Here is a 15,481-nt window from a genome sequence, read left to right on the forward strand (position 1 = left end):
AACTTCGGAGGTGCCGTGCGTTCGGTACTTGATCGGTTGGATCGTGAAGACGTACGACTACATCAACCGCGTTGTGATAACGCTTCCGCTTTCGGTCTACGAGGGTACGTGGACAACACTCTCCCCTCTCGTTGCTATGCATCACCATGATCTTGCGTGTGCGTAGGAATTTTTTTGAAATTACTACGTTCCCCAACAGGAGTACCATTCATCAAGTGGGTTGTGTTGTCATGGCTTCCAAACCTTCTCCAGGTATTTTAATATAGTTGCATCTTGTATTTTAAGTTGAATTTTTGTTATATATGTCTGCCCATATCTTCACTTGGTTGTCTTGTTGGACTGCCCATTCTTAAAAGTGTGAACTTCTAGCAAAGGTGATGTGTTGCATTTTACCCTTAGTTTAAGTTAGTAGAATGTTGCTTGATTTTTATTTGATGAATTGCTGGTGAAATATAGTTGAACTTCTGGTTTTAAATATTGCTTGTTTGTAATGAGATTTGGTTGAACTTCTGTTCTGCGCATTTGTTTTACTGCTTTGTTATATATTGTTGAACTTCTATACATTCATCTTATATGTAGTCACCCCTCTGGTCTAGATTGTTCTATATGTAGTATGTAAATTGTAGATTGTTCATTGTGTTTACTGCTTTGTTAGGTATTGTTGAACTTCTGGGTATTGTACATTGATGTAAAAGTAGAACTCCCTTTGGTGTAGGATTGCGGATTAGAACTCAACTGCCTTTTTGCTTGCATTTTTTGTAGTTGGTGATCAATTGAATAGTTCTGAAAAAATGGCTGCGATCAAGATGGAGCTTCAGAAGTTAATACTGATGCGGCTAAATCACCCATTATTCCTTTGACTGTGATTGCTGAGGTTGCTTCGAGCCTTGAGGATAATTCAAGCCTCGAAGATGTTGCTTGTGCAGCTCTTGCTTCACCTAGTATGTGCATCTCCTTTTCTTTTTATTTTAAATTCTTGAGCCATGTTTTTTAACTTGTTCCTGTCATGTGTTTTTGTTTTTGTTCCTAACTATTTTTATTTTTTTCTATGCCTTTTGTGTTCTTGCAGATGTGTCCACAGAGGAGGAAGCTGTGAACACCATCAACGATGTTCTATCTGAGATGGGTTTATCAGAAAACACTGTTGCTGCCGAGCAGGGGGCTCCGTCAGTCGAAGGTTGTGATTCCATTCCGGAGCCTTTGTGCTATGTTCAGATGTCAAAGACGTAGTCGCAGTCTATTGATGGCACTGAACCTGTCACGCAACCTGAGGATGTGCCGCTCCAGCTTCTTCTGGAGGACCAACGCAAGAGGAAGAAGCAAGAAGATTTTGACAAGAAGATGGCGGCCCGCCTTCAGAAAGGTTCTGATATTCCTGAATTTTTTGATGTTGGTGAGCTCACGGTTGGGCATTGCTCTATTGCTGAGGAAGACGTGCCGTGTGGCATTGATGGCATGGTTGTCCCTGTTAAGAAGAAAATCAAAAAGACCGCTGCGAGGAAGCATTTAGTTGGTGAAGTTACTCCTCGAAGGAGCCCACGTGTGTTCAAGGCCTGCAGAACTTGTTGAAGAGGAAGGGCTAGCCCTCGGTTGTACGCCACGTCGTAGTCCTCGTGTGCTTGCCACTACCGCGCCTACACCTTCTCCGCTTGGAGCTAGTTCATCTGGTACGGGGAAGAAATGCGGCGTTAAGCGCAAGGTTGCACCTGCAATGGTCAACAAGGGTGTCAAGAAGTGTTCTCGTGTTAATCCAGAGGACAATGATGATGCTGATTTCAATGCTAATGATGAGGATGATGATGATGATGATGCTGCCGCTAACCAGGTATGAATGTCTCATGTTTACTGCTTCGGAGAGCATTTGTAGATTTGTTGTAGTTTTTGTGTTTTTAGCACTGCCTTGGCGTACATAGCCGGCCTTCTGCTTCATATAGACGAATAAATTAGCTGAACTGCTTGGCTTATATGGTATTACCGCCTTTGTGTACATAGTTGGACTTCTGGATATATACATGAAGAAATTAGCTTAACTTGTTGGTATACATGGTTTATTACTCCATTGGTGTACATGGTTGAACTTCTGCTATGTAAATTTCCAACATTTTGAAAGCATCTTTACTTCTGGTCATACATGGTTGTACTGCCTTTGTGTACATAGTTGTACTTCTGGATATATACATGAAGAAATTAGCTCAACTTGTTGGTATACATGTTTTATTACTGCATTGGTGTACATGGTTGAACTTCTGCTATGTAAATTTCCAACATTTTGAAAGCATCTTTACTTCTGGTCATACATGGTTGTACTGCCTACGTAGACATAGTTGGACTTCTGAAATGTACTGCGTATGCAGGCATTAGTGGAATTTTGGTGTAGTTTGTGTATCTCATTGTTCTGCCTTTTTTCCTTGTCATTGTATTTTTTCAGTATCAGCTTGTGGAGCGGCCTGAGAGGAGGAAGAGAGGCGGAAAACCACCCGAAGAAGGTGGCCAAGGAGGAGATGAGGCAAAATGTTTTAACAAGACAGTTCGCTGCTCACTGAAAGAGGTCAAGACGTGTGCGAAAATGCTACAACTTAGGCACAAGACGAGGGTTATCAAGGCTGGTTTTGGTTGTGTGTTTGACTTGAAGGTTGATTCCAACATTTCTCGTCCTTTGATGGGCAACATCTACACGAGGATTGACCCTACAAACATGATTCTAGACATGGGTGAGGCGAACAAGGTTCTGCGTATTACAAGTGATGCTATTCACCATCTGTTTGGATTCCCTCAAGGTAATCGTACCCCTCCTAGGCCCTCGAATGATGGGTTTGATGATGCTATTATGAGGCTGAAGGGCAAGATTGGGTACGCTAGGAGTGACGACATCAAGACAAAGGATCTGCAGAATATCCTTGGGGAACTTGTGAAGGATGAGACGAAGGATGATCTGGCTGTGCAGGTGTTTTACCTGATTCTTTTCATGAAGGTGGTTATTCCTGGTACGTCTACACGAGTGTCCAGGGAGGCAACAATGGCTGAGAATCTTGTCTTTGAAGATATGGCAGATATGGACTACTGCCAGTTGGTTGTTGATGATATTCAAAGGGCTATTGTTAGGTATCAGGAAGGGACTAGTAGAGGAAAAACTGTCACAGGCTGTGCCATCGTGCCACTTCTTATGTATCTGGACTGCCTTATCATTGGCAAGACGCATAATTCTGACTTGAGGACCCCTCGCATCAATTTCATGGATCAGGCCAAGCTTCTTGAGCTTGCTACGGTTGACTTGGTCAAGAAGGGTGATGATGACCCAGCCAACTAGGTGTGGGAAACTGCCTGTGAGTGTTTCTATGCATCATTCTTTCATGTTTAGTTTAACTTGAACTTTTGGTACTGCCTTCTATATTTTTGTTTCCATGTTCCTTCATTTGTTTTCTTATGCGTTGACTTTTGTTTTTGTATGCAGTGGAAGACACAGGCTGAGGTTGTTTTCTTTTGGCGTATCGAACGTCCTGTTCTTACTATGCCTCGTGCCGCCGGCCTAGGGAGTGGAACTTCCCCAACATTTGAATTCTCCCGGGATGTTAATACTGGTGCCCCCTGTAGATGCAGGAGGTTTTTCTGCCCGTGTGAGTGCTGCAGGTGGCGTGTCTTCCGAGAGTTTGTTTGAAGCTGCCAATGTTTCCCTTGTTAGGATTGACAGTCTTCTTGAAACTGTTTGTGGGGAGTTGGCCCGTGTTCTGGCAACTGTTGAGCGTCTTAGTCGCGTGGATGGGATTCTTCCTCCCGGCCAAAGTTTTGATGCCGAGTCTTCGAAGGAGGTTTTGTCAATTGAAGCTAGATTTCTTGATGAGCTTCGTCAGAGCACTTCCCACCTCCGGACTAGCTTTGGGTTGTTCAAGGAAATGCAGGATGCTCGTTGCAGGCCTTTTGAAGATGAGGCAAGATTCTGTTCATTTGAGTCGTGAAGGAGGCCACGTGGAGCATACCGAAGAGGTTTGTTTATGTTGGCTTTTGATATTTCTTTGCACTAATGTTCATTGCTAGCTTTCAGTTATTACTGTTTTTAGTCATAGGTGACCCTTATTGATTTCATGTGTCCTAAACTTTTTATTTTTAGTACTAGTGTTTCCCAAGTGACCTTCTCTGTTTATAGTACCTGAACTTCATGGGCTACAGCACCTGAACTTCGGTGATTTCCATAACTGGCCCTTTTTCTTCCCTTTTGTATTAGAGTAGTTTGATATCTGGCCTGTTATGTTTACTGTATTTGGACTTCCATTATGTGTTAGTGGTCATAGCTGACCTTCTTTGATCATGTAATGTGAACTTCTGCTGAGTAGGTATTTGTGTTCTACATGGTTTTTTTGTAGGCTGTTGATGATGGTGCTAGGGTTGAGGAGGATGTTTTACGTGTGCATGAACCTACTCCTGTGCATGAACCTGCCCCTGTGCATGAACCTGCTCCCGCGAGTGATGTATTAGTTGATGAGGTTCATGGCAGTGAAAATAAAGTACCATTTTTCTTTTCCATTTGTCTAATTTTTTTATTTTACTTGTTTGTGCATTTTATCACTATGTACCCCTTTGTAACGACTTTCTGTTCTTGCTGCAGATTGATGATGCTAGTGTTCCTCTAGAGAAGGTTGCAGACAAGTTCGTGTCAGGCACCGGCTGCTCCGACGGGGTGGACCCAATTGAACCTCAGTCGTCCATTGGCGTTGAGGTTTCTGATGCTGAGCAGGGCAAGACGGCCGAGGTTTCTGATGCTGAGCAGGGCATACTGGTGCGCGTCGATGCTATACAAACGGTTTTAACCCCTTTCCGCGATGACATTTGGAACCGTCGCCAAGTGAGTGTGGGCGATAGGGGGGGTCCTTCCCACACGACCTAGAAATCGTCGAGGATAGGCACTCTTGGGACATAGGCTGGGGCCGTGTGCGATCGGGTGAGGCATCAAACCCAATCATTTCCGTAGGTATGTACATCCCACACGGTAATCCAAGAAAAACATTTCCGTAGGTATGTACATACCACACGGTGAATCCCAGAAAAACATTTTCGTTCGTATGTATATCACACACAGTCAATCCACGGAATACGTTTCCGTTCTTATGTACATACCACACAGTCAATCCAGGGAAAACGTTTCCATTCGTACCTACATCCCACACAGTTTTATGTGTAGGGTCGTGTGTGAAAGGTGTAACTATCACACACGGTCTGCCTTGGTTAACTGTTTGCTTTTATCAATTATATCACACACTATTTGATGAAGAAAACTGTGTGGCATTGGGCTATCCATCGCAAGCGCTTTTACTGCTACAACCGTTTGCAAAGGTCCATGACACATTTAGCAGGTTTATTAGTTTACAATTAATAATTCCAGTATTACGCAAATTCACATTTCATATCGAACATCTGTTTGCCAATTTCATATCAGGCACATAAATATATTATAACATCACAGTACGGTAGCTACATGAAAACAGCATAGTACAACATATAGCTAGTTCAACTTCATAAGAACAATATATTCATTTCCCTAATCGAGATCATCCAGGCTCGTCTTATCCACCTCTGCTTTCAGTTTAGTAAGAACTGTTTTGCACGGGCCAACTGGGAAAGTGCCTCCTCCTTCGCCAACACCATCTTAGCAAAGTCTGATTTAAAAAATCGGAGCTCATTCTCCACCTTCCAACTTTTTATCCCGCATCTTCAAATATTCTTCAGTGTTGACAACAGTTTCTCTAAGCCTACGTCTGTTCTCTTCCTCATACATGCTCCAGAGCTTTGCTAGGCACATCTTCAAAGACTGTGGCCACTCTTGATCAACCCACTCCAAGTAAGAACACTTCTGTTCATCCTATAATATTTAAAACTAGATCAGTAACAATTGTAGGGGAAATGGGTTTATAGCAACATAGAAAATCACCAATGCTTATTTTGAAAAACTGAAGAAACATGTTAATTATGACATATCTTCTCAAAAAGATCAATGTGCAAATGAATTAATTGCTACTGAGACAACAACCAAATTCTGGAACATCAGAAGCTATAATTAACTACAATGACACTACAAGTTCTTACTCATGCACTACTGCAGGATGCTGCTAACGCGACACTACGATCAGAGACCCTTTGACGAAACTGTGTGCGATGCCTTAATCACAAACGGGGATGTAAAAAACTGTCAAAAAAGGTGTAAAACGTTTGTGATGGCGGAGCCATCAAACACGGTTCAGATTTTAGTTGCATGTGCGATTCGGGGCAAACGGTTAACCCGTTCGAACTGTTTGCGATGAGACTGAACAACAGAAACGGGCAACCATATCAATGTGTGTGCGATATACGACATACAGTTCGCTCCGATGATCCGTTTGCTATTAAGGAGTGCAACATAAACGGTTAGCCAGATCAAGGTGTGTGTGATATATGGCATACGGTTCACTCGAACGAACTGTTTACGATTAGCGAACGCAACAGAAACCGTTCAACTTAACAAGATGTGTGTGATACGTGGCAAACAGCCGACTCGGATGAACTATTTGCGATGAGAAATTACAACACAGATGGTTAATACAGTTAGTTCATGTGCGATTCTGTGTGTACAAAAAACTTTGAAAAATGCAAACTAGTTGCTTGCGGTGGCTAGGAGTATCACACATGATGCGTCTGCGAGTACTCGTGTGCGATGATTAGTAAGTTACACATACGTTTCCTTATGTTAACACTTTTTTTGAGAACCGTTATGTTAACACTTGTGTGATAAGTAACACGTGGCACCGGATACGGTATTCGGGTTGTGTGTGTGCTCCACTTAGTCTTCCCGTGCTCCAGCGAATGCTTCCCGCGCTCCACATGGGTGAATTGTAAAATCCACGCCTATTCTCTCACCGGTTTCCCGCCACCAGCTAACAGCATGTTGCATATAACCCAGGCGGTAACGCACAGCCGCGACACTCTACGAAGATCTAGTCCTCACCTATCTACCATTAGTTGTTCCAAGCATGCCAGGCAACGACCAAAGCTTCGACGTCGACGCCTACCTGCGTTACATCTTCGGCGAGGAGAACGAGCCGGAGCAGGTCGAGGAGCAAGAGCTTCATCGGTCGGTGTAGGCACCATGGCCCATTGACAGCAATATCGATGTCACAGTCCTTGGGAGCACAATCGACATATTGGAGAGGAGGTGTGATGAGCAGTTTGCCATCCACAGTGCAAAAGATCTAGAGCTGCTCGACGGCATGATCGACGACCCACCCGAAGAGCTGCCGTCACCAGTGCTCGTCGAGAGCCTGATGCCCCGCAAGGAATGGGAAAAGGACCTCTGCAATTCAGTCAAGACGAAAAGAGGCAGTGATTACATTTCGCCCACAAGGGAACACGTTTCCCTATCGGAACCACGAGGCTTCTTTGAGAGAAGCTCCGATTTTTGTAAGAGGTTTGTAATAAAGCTTGGCCCAAATTGGACAATGTTTTTACCATGACATATATGTGCCATGATGTGACACCATGCCACCTTTGATGACTTTCTGGTGAGTTCAGGATTTATGGGGACTTAAAAACCGAGATTCGAAATGTTTGAGGGTGAGCCATGACACCGGTACGGTTGTAATTCATTCCCATTCCTGGCATGGGACCTAAAATGCACCCAAAGACACATGTATAATTTTTCTAGCCATTTTGGTGAACTGGAGCATGTATTTGTAGTTCAGATTTGAATTATGGACATTAAATGCCTAGGAAACTCAATTAGTGTATAAAAAGGCCAAACGAACCCTGAATAAGTTTAAATTTCAGCACGGATATCCTGTCGTTCCATGTTGCCCATAGAAGAAAATACAAGGCAAAAAGAGGCAGTGATTACATTTCGCCCACAAGGGGGACACGTTTCCCTACCGGAACCACAAGGCTTCTTTAAGAGAAGCTCCGGTTTGTAAGAGGCTTGTAATAAAACTTGCGCCACAATGGACGAAAAAAATTCCTCGACATATAAGTGCCATGTCGTGACACCATGCCAGGTTTCACGATTTTCGGCTTAGTTTTGGACTTACGGGGATTTAAAAACCGAGATTCTTCTCACGAAATGTTTTCAAATAGCACACGGTTCACTCACGAAAGCTGACATTCAATGAAAACTTCGTGGAAACCATATTTTAAAGTTTCATAAAAATCTGAAAAATGTGGGATGTTAAGGTGATTTTTATTGCGACATAAAATTTCAAGTTGAAAAACATTACGAGAGTGAGCTATGAAAAAGACAAATTCAGCCCTGAATAGTGACATTACTATTCGGCACTATTCAACGCTGATTTTGTCTTTTTCATAGCTCACATCTCGTAATGTGTGTCAACTTGAAATTTTGTGTGGCATTAAAACATCATCCTCTTAACATCCCACATTTTTTTCAAATTTTTTAGAAACTTCAAAACATCTTTTTCTCGTGGTTTTCACCGGTTTCCCCCCGCTGCGCGCGTGATCTGAGTCATGCGTTCTGATTGGCCAGAACCCAAACCCGACAGATCGTACGTGTGCACCGTTGGATGCTCCCAGATCGAACGGCAACCCTGAGCCCTTCCGACAACACATGCAGTACATGGGTAAGCACTGTGCGCATGCGTCATGTAGCTCACGCTTCCTTCTCTACTAGGTTTTCATTAAAAACAGGCTACCGTTTCTCGCCACTCCTCTCATCGGTTTCCGGCCTCTTCTCCCATCGTTTTCCCACTACCAGTGTCAGTGCTCATTGAAGGCTAGCGGCGACACACCGACCATGTAAAATATCCCACGCAGTTTCTAAAAGCACAAATGTGTGTGATAGGAGGGAGTAGGTCCCATAGGGTGACCAGCGTGAAACGCCTTAATGGCAAGGAGGCAATTCTTATCAGCAAGGGCCGGCTTCCCATCCGCTAGCCTAGTCGAATAGAACACAGAAGTTAAGCGTGCTCGTGCTGGAGTAGTCGAAGGATGGGTGACCCAGTGGGAAGTTGCATATCTCCATTTAAATGCTATGACATGGTCACTATAGAGATATAAAGATATAATATATCTCTATAGTGACCTATCATGGCAATTATATAAACCTTGGGATCCTTATTTTGCTAATTGTAGACTATGTTTTTATGGGTTATTTTTTGCTGTAAAAATTAAAGAATGATTGACTTGACCTGTCATGGCGATTATATAAACCAACTATGTTTTTATGGGTTATTTTTTCCTCTAAAAAATTAAATAATGATTGACTTGACCTGTCATGGCGATTATATAAACCTTTTTCAGGATGCATGTAGGGTATAGGGGGCAGGGTGTTCTTCTCGAGCATGTCTCCCTTGTGCGTCTTATAGATGCGGCACATATCTATGTGCTCCCCGAGGTATATATACAATCCTTTACCGACAATTAGGGGGCCCCACACAATCTATCCCTTTGACCCAACAACGAGAAGGGTTTAACCATGATGGTTTCCTATTGATACTCGTAAGGTACACGGGCATTGCACGCATGAGATTTGGTAACCAAATTATGAACAAATACCACACTATAGCATGTAAGCTTTGAGTCATATATGCATGATGTAGATGTCCATTTAATTCTTATAGTTCATCTCATCCAAAATCAATTATTTTTATAAAAAATCTATTTTAAGATTCATGGAATTGTGCATTGTAAAGGTAAAAACAAAAAGTGACAATTCATTTAGAAAAAAAAGTTTGGGCAATTAAGATATGGAAGATTCTAGAGAACAAAGGAGAAGTGCTTGTGTTTTGAGGTTTGTGAATTATGCTTAAGTTCAACCATGGAGTCTTCTAGATTGTACATGTGGCAGAATCTGGTGGAATGCAGATGATATCCAACAGCCAGTAGTGCTCGGATTTGCCATCTCTGTACCGTCGGATTGGCTTCATCCAACGACCGACTTTCAAAGTTATTCGCGCACTATATAGGTATATAGATGTATAGATATATATAGATGTGTCCCATGCTAGAAAAAATAAAGTTTGAGCACATGCATGGGACGACCTCCCCCTCCCCCTGCCGCCGCCGCCTCGAAGTTGGGAAACTGACATCGTACGTATTGGACCAGGCTTGGAGTCGGGTACGGTGTTCGGTTTGTAATGTAGTTGGTGGCCCATCGAAGTTGTGCATTTGGGATTTAAACACATCATACACCATCGTACCCATACATATTTTCGGGCCGCATGCAGTGTATATGGGGTCTTCTGATCGACCACATGTCCCTTGTGCGGATTTTTGTGACGACACACATATCTGTGGGCTCCTCGAGTGTATATATATCACTACTGGAATCAGCTACTTTGCCATCTGCCAGCTCTTTGCCATCTGCTAGCGGACGGCAAAGAGCAAAACAGCGGACGGCAAAGGGGCGGACGGCAAAGAACTGGCTGATGGCAAAGAAAGTCTTTGCCATCAGCCAGTTCTTTGCCGTCCGCTAGCTGACGGCAAAGAGGGAGGGGGGCCCCACTGACGAGCTGCTTAAAAAAAACTTAACGGCCCCCCTCTTTGCTGTCTGCTAGCGGACGGCAAAGAGCAAAAAAGCGGACGGCAAAGGGGGCGAACGGCAAAGACTTAACATATCTAACGTTAACGGCCGCGCCCCACCCCGCCCTGTTTCTCCCTGCTCTTCACACGCGCGCCGCCGCCCCCACCACTCGCCGCCGCCCGGTCGCCCCACCACCCCGCCGCCCCACCGGCCCCCCGCCCCGTCGCCACTGCCGCCCGGCGCCGTCGCCCCACCACCCGGCGCCCCACCGGCCCCCCGCCCCGTCGCCCCCGCCGCCCTACCGTCTCGGCGCCGCCGCGCCCCGGCCCCCCCCGCGCCCCACCGCCCCGGGCCCGGCGCCGCCGCCCCAGGCCGCCCCGCCCCCCTCCTCCACCGGCCACCTCCCCCATCGGCCCCCCGCCCCGTCGCCCCCGCCGCCCTACCGTCTCGGCGCCGCCGTGCCCCGGCCCCCCCGCGCCCAACCGCCCCGGGCCCGGCGCCGCCGCCCCGCCCCCCTCCTCCACCGGCCACCTCCTCCACCGGCCCTGCCCCAGGTGAGCTCTACCTCCTCTTTTTTCCTTTTTTTTTCTGTTTTTTTAGTTTTAGGTTTATGTTTAGTTTAGATTTAGTTTTAGTTTTAGTTTTAGGTTTAGATTTAGTTTTTTCCTTTTTTTTTCTTTTTTTTTAGTTTTAGGTTTATGTTTAGTTTAGATTTAGTTTTAGTTTTAGTTTTTGTTTATATTTACGTTTAGTTTTAGGTTTAGTTTTAGGTTTAGTTTAGTTTGAGGAAAGAAGAAGAAGAGGAAAAAAAGAGGAGAGGAGGAGAAGAAGAAGAGGAAAAAGGAAAGGAAGAAGAAGAAGAGGAGGAGGAGAAGAAAAAAGAAGAAGAGGAAGAAGAAGAAGAAAAAGAGGAGAGGAGGAGAAGAAGAAGAGGAAAAAGGAAAGGAGGAGGAAGAAGAAGAAGAAGAAGAAGAAGACGGAAAAAAAGGAAGAAAAGGAAGAAAAGGAAGAAGAGGAAGAAGAAGAAAAGGAAAAAAGAGGAAAAAACCCCGACCCGACACGGCACCCCGACCCCGACCCGGCACCCCGACACGACACCCCGACCCCTAGACCCCGACCCCGACACCCCGACCCCGACCCCGACCCCGACCCCGACACCGACACGGCACCCCGACTCGACACCCCGACCCCGAGACCCCGACCCCGAGCCTGACCCGACACCCCGACCCCGACACCGACACGGCACCCCGACCCCAACCCGGCACCCCGACCCGACACCCCGAACCCGAGACCCCGACCCCGACCCCGACCCCGACACCCCGACCCCGAGCCTGACCCGACACCCCGACCCCGACACCGACACGGCACCTCGACCCCGACCCGGCACCCCGACCCGAGACCCCGACCCCGACCCCGACACGGCACCCCGACACCGACACGACACCCCGACCCCCGACACCTCCCGAAAAGGTGTTCTTTGGCCTTCCAGAGGCCGACGGGGTCATATATTTGTGAATTATTAGTTAGGTCATATATTTTTCGATTTTGTTATGAAAAACATCATATATAATTGTGTTGATCGGGTAGTTTTAAATGTGCAGTTGTTTCATCGCTGCGAGGTTTGGTGTTCGACGACCTCGCCGTGCGTTTGACGAGCTCTGCCCCTTCGTTCGTGGGTGAGCACAAATGACATGTCCTCCTCCCCCATTAATTATTTGATCTATTCCGATGAAACTTCATAGCTAGCTATATATGTGTCTTGAATCATCAGTATGCGTAACCAATATGTGTCTCCCGTTCGAAAGCGTCATAGTTATAAATATGCATGCATTTGCATATTTATAACCTTGATTCTTTTGAATTGTCCAACGCTATCCATGGACAGCCCGAGTATGTTTAGATTGGGTTCGTTTTCCCATATGCTTTTCTCCAGATCCGACGCATAAATCTCGTCAGTGCCTCCCCTGTTGTTCTCCGGGTACACATCCTCTCTGTTTATTGCAGAGACGTGTATCAAGAGAACAGCGGGGAGGTGCTGCCGAAATTTTGCGTAGGATCCGGAGCATAGCATGGGAAAATGAACCCAATCTAAACATACTCGGGTGGGATTAGGACCTATCATTACCTATTAGAGTGTAGGTTGCATGGACGTAATAAAATTGACAAAGTAGATCAACTGATGAATATATACATGGTGAATTATATATATATATATATATTTGTTGTGTGTCTAGTAGCTCTGAAAGTCAAGATGCGTGATCGTGCGTGGATGTACACCGGTCACACTGGTCAGAACAAATGGAGCACTGAATGGTTCACAAAAACCAAGGGGTTTGTGCGAGCCGCATTTGCAAATGGCCAGAGGAAAACCTGGTGCCCTGTTTACGGTGCGGCAATTGGGAAAAGAGGACAGAGGCTGAAATGGGCAAACACCTGCAGAAGAGTAGTTTTACGCCCGATTATACGGTGTGGACATTTCATGGTGAGTCTGCCCAACGTGACCGAGCTGAGGTGGATCGTCGTCGCACCGACGAGCATGGTACCGGGATGGAAAACATGGTGCAAGACTTCGATGATGCTCGGGATTCGGACAAGGAGATGGAGGAATCTGCAAAGGCCTTCAATGAAATGTTGGAGTCTTCAAAACGTCCGCTCCATGAGCACACTGAGCTTTGTCAGTTGGATGCCATCTCACAAGTAATGGCTCTGAAGGCTCAGTTCAACTTGGGCAGAGAATGCTACGATGCAATGATGACAGTATTTGGACGCTTTCTACCTAAAGGCCATGTAATGCCTGCAAACCTGTACCAGTCGGACAAAATCCTCCATGCACTGAAGATGCCCTATGATAAGATACATGCCTGTGAGAAAGGATGTGTCTTGTTTAGGCTTGACTATGCGGACTTGAACTATTGTCCCATTTGCAAGTCTTCCAGGTATGTTGTGGTAGACAACGGTATGGGTGAGAAGACACAGACCAAAATCCCCGTTAGTGTTCTTCGGTATATGCCAATCGTACCAAGACTTGAACGTCTTTTCATGGTCGAAGAGACGGCCAGACAGATGACATGGCACAAAACGGGCAAAAGAACCGAACTAGATGCAGATGGGAATCTGATGATTGTACACACATCGGATGGTGTTGCGTGGAAAAAGTTTGATGAATTACATGGTGACAAAGCGGCAGATCAAAGGCATCCTCGAGTCGGCATCAGCACGGATGGGTTCAGTGTGTTTGGTATGACGGCAGTCCAATACAGTTGTTAGCCCGTATTTGTCTTTCCACTCAATCTCCCCCCCGGACAGATTATGCAAAGAAAGAACATTTTCCTGACGTTGATAATTCCAGGGCCCAACTATCCGGGGAAAAATATGAATGTGTACATGCAGCCGCTTAAGGACGAATTGCAAGAAGCCTGGGATACTGGGTTCAAGACATACGACGCCTATAGCAAACGGAACTTCATAATGCGTGTCTGGTACATGTACTCGACGCATGACTTGCCAGCGTATGCGCTATTCGTTGGCTGGTGTGTGCATGGAAGGTTCCCGTGCCCCACATGCAAGGGAGCTCTTGAGTTTCGTTGGCTTCAGGCCGGTCGCAAGTTTTCTTGCTTCGACATGCATAGACAGTTCCTGAATCCTCGCCATAAGTTCAGGAAAGACAAGAAGAACTTCAGCAGAGGTAGAGTTGTCAAAAACTTTGCACCACCTGCATTGACAGGCCAACAGACCCTGGATCAGTTAAACGCTCTCGAGCCAGATCCAGAGCGTCCAGGGTACTTCAAGGGGTATAATTCTAAGCATGCCTGGACTCACAAAACATGCTTATGGGATCTGCCTTACTTCAAAGACCTCCTTTGCCCACACAACATCGACGTGATGCACACTGAGAAGAATATCGCCGAGGCACTTTTTGGTACATTGTTCGGCATAGATGGGAAGTCAAAGGATAATACTAAGGCTAGAGTCGATCTGGAGGCGCTATGTGATAGGCCGTTACAAAACATGAAAGAACCGAAAGGAAAGCAGAACTGGACGAAGCCAAAGGCATGGTTCAATCTTGGAAGGCCAGCTATGAGGGAAATTATCTTGTGGGTGAAAATGCAGTTGATGTTCCCCAATGGGTATGCAGCAAATCTACAGAGGGGAGCCAGTCTTGATAAATTGAAGATATTTGGTCTCAAGAGTCATGATTGGCACATATGGATTGAGCGGGTAATGCCGGTGATGTTGCGTGGCTTCATCCCTGAGGATGAATGGCTAGTACTGGCAGAACTCAGCTATTTCTTCCGTGTTCTTTGTGCGAAAGAACTATCGCCTGGCATGCTAGAAGAAATGGAAGAGTTGGCGCCGGAGTTGATCTGCAAGTTATAGAAGATCTTTCCACCGGGCTTCTTTAATCCAATGTAACATTTGATTTTGCATCTCCCGACCGAGGCAAGATTGGGGGGCCCGTGCAAAATCGTTGGTGCTACCCAACTGAGAGGATGCAGAAGACGCTTCGACAAAAATGTAAAAATAAACGTAGAATTGAAGCATCGATGGCTGAGGCATTCATCACTGAGGAGGCGGCAAACTTCGTGACAGCACACTACGAAGCCAAAAATCGTCATTTGCATAATCCGAAGCTTCGGTACAATGCTGACGACCCTAAAAAGGGTGGATCCAACCTCAGCCTATTCAAAGGGAATCTCGCACCAGCCAGTGTTTCAAATCCAGTATCTTTGGATCCATTTCGTTGTATATCTTCAACAACCTGATAGAAGTGCGGCCGTACATCGAGTAAGTTCTCGGTACATAGTTTCGCAACTTCTATTTCCTTTGAACTGCTCTTATTCCTGGATATTTCATACAGTCGATACGTCGCCTTATTCTCGTATGGAGCGGTGATCCAAAAGGATTCTGTCGAAGAGTATGAGCTTCTCGCAAAGCAAGGAGGCAGCTATCCCGGTTTCATCTCTTGGTTCAAACAAACGGTAATTTCTATTA

The sequence above is a fragment of the Aegilops tauschii genome, chromosome 3 (genome assembly GCF_002575655.3).
Source record: "Aegilops tauschii subsp. strangulata cultivar AL8/78 chromosome 3, Aet v6.0, whole genome shotgun sequence".
Classification (NCBI taxonomy): domain Eukaryota; kingdom Viridiplantae; phylum Streptophyta; class Magnoliopsida; order Poales; family Poaceae; genus Aegilops; species Aegilops tauschii.